General features: G+C 34.5%; 1 pseudogene across 1 annotated transcript; it reads right to left on the reverse strand.

The window, feature by feature from the left end:
• LOC148587304 (uncharacterized) lies at positions 1-2,319 on the reverse strand (annotated as a pseudogene). The gene is made up of 4 exons (XR_015911304.1): positions 2,249-2,319; positions 1,519-1,586; positions 1,124-1,286; positions 1-543 (listed from the first exon to the last, which is right to left on the reverse strand). The product of XR_015911304.1 is annotated as an uncharacterized LOC148587304 (transcript).
• Between the last annotated feature and the right edge of the window lie 5,362 nt (positions 2,320-7,681).

A 7,681-nucleotide genomic window follows, 5' to 3' on the forward strand; every position in this document is an offset into this window, starting at 1 on the left:
ATGGTGGATCTTGTCATCAATAAATTTCATCTACCTGTTCCAGCAAATGGCCTTCTATCTAGGCTGCAGTATTTCTGCGATGTCAAAGGCCTAAATCATGGCTTTTGTGCTCTTTATGGAAAAAGAACAATCATTTGCAGCTTTGTAGGGCTACCTGAAATCTACAGCTTTAGGCAAGCTAAAACAACATCCAAATTTACCTGGATTTGGTTTCCAACTGTGATGATTAGAGCACCTTTATCTGGGATAAAAGATACCCAGCCTTTCTTGGAGTAAACATGGAACTCTGAAGCCCCATCACATACATGCAAACACAAAGCATGAGAGAAATCAGTGCCCCTTATCGGCATCCTAATCACATCATACCATCAATCAGCAGGAACATTCCTGCTATGCTTGTAGAGACGACAAACTGACCCAACTTCTTGCCCATGAATCATATCATTTCCACAAATTGATCTTCTCAGAGAACTTTCCCAGAGGGCTAGCAGAATTTTCTCAGAAACCTTCTCTATCTCCCACAAAAGGGTTTCCATTTTCTCACTGCAGATCACAAGTAGTTTGGCATGAGATATTGGTCCATAATTTGTTGAATCCATAAACATCCTAATTGCAGAGTGTTCTTCTAGTTAAAGAAATGTAAATCATGTTGGCCTTAAACTGATTAATTGCAATGCTTTTGTATTGCTTCATCATGTCATCATAGCACACATTGAGCATATAAATTACCTTGCACTCATTGTTAAACAAGTATTTAACTCAATCCTTCAGCACCATGAGATGAACAGACATGTTTGCCAAATTCTTCAAGTACCAAAATTTTCATAATCACAAACAACAGGTATATTATGAAAGCTGGGTTGGTAATGCCAGGAATTCTGATTGCCTAGCACTAACCATAGATTCTTATGCTTGCTACAAGGATCAAAACGAGAAAGCAAAGTAATGGATCCAAAAGCCTATCTATTAGTATTCTCTGATCACCATAATCATATAGTAAATGTATGTTTTAACAATAAACAACATATATTTTATTCCTAGACAAAAATTAACACTAAAACATAATGACCACAAATGCTAGAAGCCATATATTCAAGACAAGACAAGAAAAGGCAGTTATTACCAGAAATTTGAATACCCAAGTGGCCAAATTCCCTCCATTTTCAACTTCAAGCCTTCATCTCTACACCAGACAAACTCTTCACTAAGTTCACTCTCACCCCCATCTCCATGACCTTCCTCAAAATATTCCCACTCCCTCCAAAGTAACCCACATTTCTTACCAACTATAAGAAGCTATTAAAAACTAATAATCATAGATGCAGAAGCGAAAGCCAAGATCTGTACATTGAAGACAAACTCATATTCTTCATGTAAAATATCGAAATCAACCAAAATCTCACTCCCAAAATGATATATGCAAAATACTAAGCCATTAAATTCCCAAATTTCTCACCCAAAAAAAGGAAATAAAAAATGTAAGAAACAACCGTAATTTATCTAAAACAGTAGCATTACCAGAACCAGATTCAGAGTAAACCCAAAACTCGACTTGAATTGTCAATTTGGACCAATAAATCCAGGAACTGGATGATACCCACCAAAAAGCAACTAACTAAACCACCAAATACAACAAAATTTTCAGTTTTCTTTTTTCTTGTTTCCTAACAAATCCCTCTCCAAAACATTATCAAACACCCTACAGAAAGTAAACATCTAACATTTGCAACAACTTGCTGAACTCTACAGATATTGAAACAAACAGACCCAAAAAAAAACGACGAACAAACCTCTCAAGGTACTGTTACGGAAACATGCTAAGGCAAAGAAAGCCCTGAATTCGGGTCAGGGAGAGAAAAACCCATTTTGGTAATTTTTAGTAATGTAAGAACTAAGATGGAAGGAAATGGCATCTAAAAAATGATATGCTCTTTTTCCCTTCAGCAATTAATTGCAAGAATCACATTATATTCAAAACTCTCCCAGCTTTATTCAGTTCTAATTCCCCTCCCCACTAAGGCCAATGGCTCACCAACCAAATCAAAACACATATGTAACGAAATCAACAGAAATTAACACATACCAAAAAGCCTCTCCACTGTATTTGGTCACCGGAAAACGTAGGGACCCAAACGATTATGAGGTTTTCCGGCGTCGGGCCCGTGACCCACCCGCGTAGGCGCTGCTCTGCCACCCCAACCGAATAAAGAGAGGGAGCTAACTGAGGAAAAGCCAAAAAAAAACTCACCTTGCCCATTTCTTCTTCCTTGGTCGTGAGCTCATCCCTCCTTCATCTTCTTCCATTACTGCACTGCCCATTCCGAAAATCATCCCACAATCAGCTACCCAAATCAAACAAGAAAGAACAGTAGGGGGACATAAACAGTAGGGGGGGCATAAGAATGCTACAAGTAATTACAGAAGGAAAGGCAGATGATGATATGACTACTTACCGCCGGTGGAGGAGAGAGAGAGCCGTCGGCTTCGCCGGAGTGAGAGAGAGACAGGAGCGAAGGGAGGGAGAGCAAGCCCCGTTCTTCTTCGCCAGTAGATGGAACCTTGCGCCGTAGTGAGATAAGCGACGGTGAGACAGCTTCGCCGGTGGCCGAAGACCTCGCCGGAGTGAGAGAGAGGGTGAGCTAGGGAGAGCAGCGGGAGAGAGATCGAGAGTGAGAGTGATGAGCGAGCTGAGTGCTTTTGAGGGAGGGGAAAATTTTAGGGATTTTCATGTTTTTGAGGGTTTGCGGAAAATTTCAGAAACCGCGCCACTTGTTGGCGCAAAAATTTTCTATTAAGCCTCAATCAGCGACGACATTGCATAGGCGCCGCTAATGAGGCTTAATCAGCGTCGACATTAGGTAGTGGCCGCTGATTGAGCCTAAATATTAGGGTAATTTTTTTTTAAAAAAAAAAAATTATACTTACAATTTTTTTTAAAATAATTTTAATTTTAAATGTTGGGTAAATTTGAAATTCTATAACAATTTTAAAGGTATAAAAGACATTTTCCGAAAAAAATACTATTCACACTATTTTTTTCTATAAATAATTAATAGCTTAATTGAATGTTTATAGTTCAAACGAAGTAATTCACTAGAATCGATCAGTATAAAAGACATTTTCAAGAAAAAAAAAGTTATTCACATGATATATTTTTTTTTATAAATAATTAATAGCTTAATTGAATGTTTACAGTTCAACCGAACTAATTCACTCATTTGATCCTATCACGATCAATCTAACTAATTTATTAGGATCGATCGGATGTTTGATCGAACATTTGATTCTATCACGATCAATCGAACTAATTCAGAAAGATCGATCGAATGTTTGATTGAACATTTGATCCTATCACAATCAATCGAACTAATTCATTAGGATCAATCGCATGTTTGATCGATCATTTGATCCTATCGCGATCAATCGAACTAATTCATGAGGATTGATCGGATTTTTAAAGATTATGTGAATTGTAATTAGCCAAAAAAAAAAAAGATTATGTGAATTATTATTTCATATGATCATGTATATCACAAATTAAGTGATTAATATTAGAATCAACAATGTGTTTGTTTAGAGATATATGCTTTTGTTATGTTTAGAGTATTATGTTGTAGATATCATTATAAGTTAGATGTTACATCATATGGTCTACCATTATAATTTATATGATTATATAAAATGATAAATTGATGATTAAATCATATGATTATATAATAACAAAATATATATATATATATATATATATATATATATATATATAATATGACATAAGTCAGAAGTATACAAACTTATACAAATACAACAATTAAGTACCTAGAGACTTAATAACTAATTACTTAATAAACTAACATATTAACTAAGTTAATATAATAAATTACTAACCTAGTATAATTTACTATAAGTTATTTTGACAAAAACAAATTTTATATATATATATTATACATACTTGTTCGGTAATATATAGTAACTTAGTATTGCTAAGTAAGTTTCTTTTTTTTTTTAAAAAAAAAGTATTACTAAGTAAGTTAACTATTTTCAAAAAACAATGATATGATGATATGTATTATCATTCTAATTACATTAGATCATATTTAATTAGTTAATTAAGTATGATCTGGTGTAATTAGAATGATAATACATATGAACATGATCTAATAATGTTTTTTTTTTTTTTTTAGAAAACTTTGTCCTATTCTTCATGAATTAAGTTTCATAATATTTAAGTATAATGCATTATCACTATAATTTATATGATTATATGACATGATCAACTAATTATTAAATCATGTGATTATATAATAACAAATTATACATATATAATATGATATAAGTATACAAATACATACTAATACAATAATTAAGTATCTAGAGACTTAGTTTCAATGTATGTTATAAATCCATCTATGTTATACATTACTTTTCAAAAAAAAAACAAAAGTCCATCTATATTATAAATTATAATTACACATATATAATAACAAAAATATTCTATTTTTTAACAATTTTTTGAACTTTGAAGTTCTTAATATTCATTTTGGTCATTTTTTAAACCATATTGTAAACAATTTTTTCAACTATTTCTTAGTTTAATTTGCTTTTTATTTTATTATTATTTTTTTTTATACAAGCTCTTTAGCGTCCACTCAAAGTGGACGCTAATGCTCCACCATCAGCGTCCACTTTCAAAGTGGACGCTATTGATCTTGTAATTTATTTATTTTTATTTATTTTTTTATTTTTGTTCAAAATCATTAGCGTCCACTCAAAGTGGACGCTAATGCTTAATTATCAGCGTCCACTTTCTAATAAAATATTATCAGCGTCCACTTTGAGTGGACGCTATTGATCTCGTAATTAAATTTTTTTTTTTTTGGTTCAAGATCTTTAGCTAATGCTTAGTTATCAGAAAGTGGACGCTGATAATATATTATCAACGTCCACTTTGGGTGGACGCTATTGATCTTGTAATTTAATTTTTATTTATTTTTTTTATTTTTGTAAAAGCTCTTTAGCGTCCACTATGTTGTAATTTATTTTAATTTTTTTTTTGTTCAAGATCTTTAGCATCCACTAAAAGTGGACACTAATGCTCCACCATCAGCGTCTACTTTGAAAGTGGATGCTAATAACTGAGCATTAGCGTCCACTGATTGATGTTGTAATTTTTTTTTTTTTTCAAGATCTTTAGCGTCCACTAAGAATGGACGCTAATGCTCAGTTATCAGCGTCCACATTCAAAGTGGACGCTATTGATCTTGTAATTTAATTTGTTTTTTATTTTTTTATTTTTGTTCAAACTCTTCAGCGTCCACTTTAAGTGGATGCTATTGATCTGTTATTTTAATTTATTTTTTATTTTTTTTATTTTTGTACATGCTCTTTAGCGTCCACTCTAGTGAACGCTAATGATCGATTTTCAGCGTCCACTTTCAAAGTGGATGCTAATAATACACTTTCAGCGTCCACTCAAAGTGGACGCTATTGATCTGGTATTTTAATTTGTTTTTTATTTTTTTATTTTTGTTCAGACTCTTTAGCGTCCACCCTAGTGGACGCTAATGATCGATTTTCAACGTCCACTTTCAAAGTGGACACTAATAATACACTTTCAGCGTCCACTTATTGATCTGCTATTTTAATTTGTTTTTTATTTTTTTTATTTTTATACATACTCTTTAGCGTCCACTCTAGTGGACGCTAATGATTGATTTTCAGCGTCCACTTTCAAAGTGGACGCTAATAATACACTTTGAAAGTGGACGCTATTGATCTGGTATTTTAATTTGTTTTTTATTTTTTTTATTTTTGTTCAGACTCTTTAGAGTGGACGCTAATGATTGATTTTCAGCATCCACTTTCAAAGTGGACGCTAATAGTTATTTTTGTTGCCCCTAATAGTTTTCCCGCCTCTGGTATAATTTCTGCTAGTATATTAGAGTCCACTATGAAGTGGATGCTAATATATATCTTTTGGGTCGACTATTAGCGTCCACTTCAATGTGGACGCTAATACTCAACTATTAGGCTCGACTTTCAAAAGTCGACGCTAATAGGTAAGCATTAGCGTCGACTTTAGAGTCGCCCCTAATAAGTTGCCCCTGTTGAGTAGATTTCTTGTAGTGATACGAGGATGGAACGCACAAGTGTTTGCATTAGCATTCCGGCAAACAACCTAGTCCATAAGCCCTACGATTTAAATAAAGAAAAATTATGTTAAAGCATATAATGCAAACAATAGTAGAAAAAAAACAAACTATAAAATTTTGTTTAATTAGCATGTAGAAGCCAACCCTGAATATATAAATCTCCTTACTTAAGTCATTGAATGTCGTAATTAAAGGTGATATGTTGTTCAATATATCATATGATTCATATTAACCTACATAGATAAACTTTTATTCACAATATAAAATATTAATACAAAACAACTAAAAAAATCAAGAGTTGATTGGGCTGTTATGTCAACATTATAGGATAAAAATGTTGTTTTCTGCATTACTCTTTTATGTAATTCTAAAGAGGTGCAAGGAAGAGAGAAAGACGGCGATCGAAGACGACCTATGAAGGAAGAGATTGTATGTGTGAGAATTACAAGTCCTTGGAGCCCTCTCACAATTGCCTACTGGATTCTCGGAGAGCGACATAAAATGGTTTACATAAATGAGATGGGTAAATTACCGGTTTATGCTTTGCAAATGAAATTTTCCTTCTCAATTGAAAATATTTTCAAGTTGACCAATATTTTAAGGTTTAGCCAAACATTCAAAAACAAAGATAAAGAAAATCTTTTTAAAAAGATATTTTACAGCCTAAACAAATTAGCAAAAGTTAAAATAGAACAATGATTACTATAAACTAATTAGGTGATGATGATTTGAAAATTTGATATGAGGACTAATGATTTATTACCTTGACTTGAAGATCGGCCACATAACCAAGCAACAATGCCAGGGGTACTCCAAAAACATAAAAGCAGCCAAATTCAATACTCGCCACTGTATGTTCAAATTACATAACAAGAGGCATATGTGTGGTTACAATTGAGAGAGAGAGAGAAAGAAATAGAGAGATTAGTGTGGGGGGCACACACACACATATATTTATAAGAATAACTTATATGGGGAGGTTGCACAAAAGGTGAGTTTGGTGCAACTAATTAGAAGTTGACACCTAAGCCAAACTTAAGTTTTTTTTAAAAAAGCTTAACTACACCAGATTATATCACATATGAAATAAAAAATTAATTGTTCATAAAAAAAAAAAGAATAAAAAAAAAAAAGGAATTGAAGGGGTGGCTGGTTGGCCACCCCTCCCCAACTTGGGGTGGCAGCGCGGCCACTCCCATGGCTTGTGGGTGGCTCGCCGTCCACCCCATAGCCCATGGGGTAGCTGACCACCACCCCCAGCCCATGGGGGTGGCTCGCTGGCCACTCCCATTACTATGGGAGTGGCCGGAGAGCCACCCCAAGCCATGGGAGTGGCCGTGCGGCCACTCCCAAGCCATGGGATTGCCCATGCGGCCACTCCCATGGCCTGGGGGTGGCGGCTAGCCACACTAGATTCAAATCTGGGGTGGCTGGCTGCCACCCCCAGCCCATGTGGGTGGCTCGCTGGCTACACCCATGGCCTATAGGGTGGCCGGCGAGCCACCCCTAGACCATGGGAGTGGCCACGCGGC

Source organism: Corylus avellana, chromosome 2 (genome assembly GCF_965113065.1).
Source record: "Corylus avellana chromosome 2, dhCorAvel1.hap1.2, whole genome shotgun sequence".
Lineage (NCBI taxonomy): Eukaryota > Viridiplantae > Streptophyta > Magnoliopsida > Fagales > Betulaceae > Corylus > Corylus avellana.